General features: G+C 33.3%; 1 pseudogene; it reads right to left on the reverse strand.

Annotated features, from left to right (window-relative positions):
- Nucleotides 1–4,849: 4,849 nt before the first annotated feature.
- Nucleotides 4,850–4,949, reverse strand: LOC138812974 (U6 spliceosomal RNA; annotated as a pseudogene).
- Nucleotides 4,950–5,367: the final 418 nt, after the last annotated feature.

Genomic DNA, 5,367 nt, shown 5'->3' on the forward strand with positions numbered 1-5,367 from the left:
GGCCGTTGTCTGAGCCTGCAGCCCTGGGCCCCTGATCGGGCTGCTGCTGGCCCCAGAGAAGTGCGGAGGCAAAGGGCAGGTTGGCAGAAGAGGTCGCTACATCTTCCCCGCACAATCCATTTTTCAAAATTTCTTATGATACTGAAGATTCAATTATAAACTATTAACACTTGAAAATAACTCTTTTTTTTGGGGAGTAGGACACAAAACACAAGATTAATCCTAATCATTTTCAAAGACATTTATTTATACTACAAATAAACTCTTATAACTACAAAGATTCTAAAAATAACTGAAACATAGTGTCAAAAAGCACATAATTTAACTTCATCATGTACGTTCAAAGGATTGTGCTAATAGAAAAAGTTATACTAATAATTAGCTCACCCAATTCACTTCCATTCTTTATTCTATATCTTTTAGTTTCATAAAAACTGGCTTTTCATAAAATGATGAATAAAAAGCCTATATATCCATTAACATTTTCAGATTTTAACAATGTTTATTTCAGAAATGTTTTTAGCTGTATAGTCAATGAACTGAAATAACATTGAAATATTCAAAGGGGTTTCAGAAATTGCAAGACTTGCTCTGGGATGTTATTTATATTGGAAAAGATACCCAAAAAGCCTTATTTGTTAAAGTTGTGATAGTTACTCCCACAAAAAAACAATTAATGAAGAAACATTTGTATGTACAAAACAACTTCAAATGCATCCACAATCTGGAGGTGACACATGCTTTTTGTTTGTTTTTGCAATGTATATCTAACAAACATATCCACAATACTGATTTTCAGTCAATATGATGGGATATTCAAACCTAAAAAATACGGGGTTTATTATCTTAGTGTGAATAGATATGATCTTACAAAGAAAATTATTTTCAACAGAAATCTGGAAAGAGTTTATCCACCTTGAGTTTCACAGGAATAACCAGCGAGTAATACTTGTTTGGTCGAGTAGGTCAAAAGCACTCCATGAGTATATCTTAAAAGTATATCCAATTTAAGAGGTCAAATACATATTTTGTACTGACAGTCATCTTACATCAATAGCTCACTACCTAATTATGTGTGTATCTTATTGCCTAATATATACTAAGAACTGAAAGTGATCTCTTTTAACTGAAAGTGATCTCTTTTATCTAACTTAATGGTGTAAATGCTTTGATTATGATGATGTTATTATTTGACAAATAAAATGTACAGAAGGGTGGTTCCACTGAAATAACAGGATGGAACACTTATAAATAACTATATTTCAACACAGTTCTTTTCAGCCTCACTCTGTCCACATTGGCAAGCAACATTGCAAATGCACACGCTCACGCATATACACACACATGTGCGCACATTTATAAACACATATACATGCATGCCAAATTCAGGATTTACTGTACAAAAAAGTTCAAATAAAATATTAGTGATTAGGAAAAATGATAACTTGCCTTATTACAAAATAATACATAATCCAGTGTCCACGATTGTTACATTTTACCTGCCTCTCCACATGCGACCACTTAATTTATTTTTAATTAATTAATTAATTCATTAGTTTGGTGCTTATACTAGAGCTTGAACTCAGGGCCTGACTCTGTTCCAGAATGTGTTTTTTTTTGTTTTAGTTTTCTCAAGGCTAGCAATTTAATGCTTATCCTACAGCTCCATTTCAAGCTTTTGTGGTTACTTTCAAATCAGAATCTAATGGACTTTTTTTTCTTGGTCTGGTTTCAAAGCACAATCATCAGTTTTCATCTTTTTGATTAGCTAGGATTAAAGACCTGAGCCACCGGAGTGGCTCCTACTTTTCTCTATACTTATCTAATGCACATACTTAAATAGTAATTTAAAACTGAGAGCATACAACCAAGATGTACAGTGATGATATTGTCCTGTCAGAAATTCAAGTTAATAATGTAAATTTATTCTTAAGACCATACGCAAAAAATACTTACGAAGAAATTTGATGATGATGATGATGATGATGATGATGATGATGTGTGTGTGTGTGTGTGTGTGTGTGTGTGTGTGTGTGTGTGTGTGCTGTTGCAATATATTACACATATAAGCACTGTGAATGGGTGTCCAGCCATTCAGAGTTATTGCATGAATATCTGCCTTGAGCTACCAACTCATGGACAATGTCTAGGTGTCCACTCTGGGCTTCCCAATGAAAAGGGGTTTACTCATCCTCATCCCTATTATTCATATGAGTGGCCTTTTTGGAAAGTATTCTCCGCACTGCAGTAAGCTGCAAGGCAAGCACTCTACCACTGAGCCACCATCCTAGCCCAAGGTTTAAGATTCTTGTCTGTAATTTGGTCAAAGCTCTGACTCTTTATGTAGGCTACTAAAAATGTATTTACTAATTTCAAGTAAATACATATATTCTATTTCTATCTCTTTTAAAAAATAAAAAAATTGTTTGCTCTGTAAATTGATTAGAAGCATGGATTTTGTGGCTAGCTAGGTCATTGCACATCTGGATCTATTTTCCTCTCTCTCTTTCATGGTTCTCATAGACAATATGATTGCTCCATAATTATCCTAATTTATTTTGTTTTTATATTTTTGGTTGCATCATTTCACTTTCTGCTCTACCATTTCCCAAATCAGCACTACATAAACAGAACCATCCAGAAGTGGTTTTGTGGCTCAAGTGGTAGAGTGCTTGCCTTGATTTGAAGAGCTCAAGGATAGTGCCCTGGCCCAGAGTTCATGCCCCACAGCTCATTTAAAAAAAAAAGAATCTAAATACTTGATAATTCTACTAACAGATATGACTGAAATCAATTGAATCACACTTTTCCTGTACAATGAAGGAATAGGTCCAGGCTAGGAAAGCAGCTAGAGAGGGCAGGGTGATTGTATCTGTGACAAATCTTTGTGGATAATGGTATCGAGGATTACTTACTGGTGATTCACTTGCACTGGAAGCATGATTCTGAACGATTGCTTGCTGATTGCTTGCTTTGATCATTATATCCTCCAAGAAGAAAAAGTGAAATTTAATTGATAGCAAAGGACTACTAATACATTTTGACTTCTCATTAAGCATCTTCAATCATCAAAATCACCTGAAGACAATAGATAGGCGTATTTTTAGATGACAACAAATATCTTTAAAAAAAACAAGAATTTAGGTAGTCATACAAAGGACTTCTATTTTACTATTGCATTATACATTTTTTCGAATGTTAAATACTAACATTAGAAAGCTATTAGAAAGCTCTTTAAGCCCATATGTTGAATAGTGAGTTCTCTCACACTATAACATTGTATTTCCCAAATCATTTACATAGAAGGCATTGTTTCCTATTTTCTCATTCCTAGAATAAGCTGCACGTGAAGACACCACTGGTCCTCATTTTCAGTCTGTACCTTTGAATATTGAGGAAAATCTTTCCTCTGCTCTCTCTAAATTCCCTACTCTCCAGTTAGAATAATTTCGAGTAGTAAAAATGGAAAAAGATAAAATAAATAAATCATGGTGAATAAATATATGCAGAAAATTCACCAGATTTGTCTGACCAGTTCAACCAATGTGAACTATTGGGGAAAAACTTGGACATCTCATTCCCCCTGGCACTCAAAGTCTCTGGTTAGGCAATTCTGATGAAGACAGGAAGTAAGATGAAAAAGTGAGGAATAGTATCAATTGCAAGAAAAAAATGGAGTAGGACCCAAGGAAATTTCATCTTTTGGATCCTGAAATTATTCAGCTTACTATGGTGTGGAGACTACTTTCCAAAAAGGCCACCCAGATGAATACTAGGGATGAGGATGAGTATAACCCTCTTCATCGGGAAGCCTTGAGTGTACACTTAGACATTGTCCATGAATTGGTAGCTTAAGGCAGATATTCATGCAATAATTCTGAATGGCTAGACACACCTGCACAGTGATTATATGTGGAATAATACCAGAGTGGCTTCTTTCTTAATTCATCATGATGCAGATACCAGTCCCCAAACTAAAAGTCTCTTGACCCCCTTGCATCTCGCTGCTGGGAATAGAAATAACAACGATATGCTGTATCTCCTTCTGTGGAACCATTGTATGAAACCAGGTCTGAAGAACAACTTGGAAGAAACTGCATTTGATATTTTTCAAAGGATAAGTAAGTATTACTACCTCTTTGAAGTTGTGGAAGACTGTACATATTGTTCTCCTAAGTTGTAATGATATGGTTAAGTGTATTGAATTTCAAAAATGCCAGTCCATCCTTTGTGTCCCTACAATTTTTTTCACAATACAAAGCAACAGCAATATCTTACTTTAAAAATTCATGGATTCCATGGTATTCTTCCAAGTGAATTGTCTGACTTTGATGTCAAAATGTATTCAAGAGTTGTTTGTATACATCTATAATGATTTCAAGACAGTTTGTGATTTTTTTAAATCAGAAATAATTTTAACATCTTTTGAAAAGAATAGTATAGACACTATAGATGTTCGTGGCACTTTTCTGAAAAAAGCATATCTATGTTTGTATAATGTCCATAATCTATTTAATTCGCTCCTACATATAATAATTTGAATTCTACATTGTTATATAATGTATATGTTCATTAATATGTCCTTTCAGATTGCATTCCATATAGAAAAATTTAAGATTCCTTTTTTCCTAGGTCCTTGTATTTTTTTATTTCTTTGGGATAAAATGACAATGTTAACTAATTTCAAGTTTTGTAAAGATTATGATATGTAAAGGCTTTTCTCAGGTGAAGATTTAATATACTGATGTCAAACTAACCTTTAATTCTATGAATTACTGGTCTTGTTACACTTGTGTTTTTGTAATCAACTTTTTAATAACTGTTTTTCATTTCTTGCATTTGAAGAATGAAAAATATGGAATACTTCACAAATTTTCATATCATCCTTCTGCAAGTGCCATGTTAATCTCTGTATTGTTGTAATTTGGGTAGACCTGCTGCTGAAACATGTAGTATCCTCTAAATTTAAGTACTTAATGATGGAATCTTCCTACAGGCATATATCCATGGTTGAATATTTATAACTAGGAACCCTTATTGTTCCTAAATATGCTATTGATCTTATTTCTCTAAAATTCTTTGTATAATGGGACAAAACCCATTGTTTGGTAAATTGCTCACATTTGCAATTTTATTTTTAATTTTATTTTTAATTCAATTTAATTTTATTTTATTTGCAATTTTTTGTCAATGACTATTTTGTCTTCTTCATTTTAAATTTGATCATACTTTGAAGCCTTTACAGCTAAGTCCAAAGGTGATTGCTTTTCAAGTATTTATTTATCACAACTGAGTTAGCTTTGTGGAGCTAATGGATTCAAAGTAAGCCTTGCTTAAGAGCTACTTCTTAACTTGTGCAACTTAAAA

This window comes from Dipodomys merriami, unplaced genomic scaffold (assembly GCF_024711535.1).
Source record: "Dipodomys merriami isolate MVZ:Mamm:240054 unplaced genomic scaffold, mDipMer1.0.p SCAF_573, whole genome shotgun sequence".
Lineage (NCBI taxonomy): Eukaryota > Metazoa > Chordata > Mammalia > Rodentia > Heteromyidae > Dipodomys > Dipodomys merriami.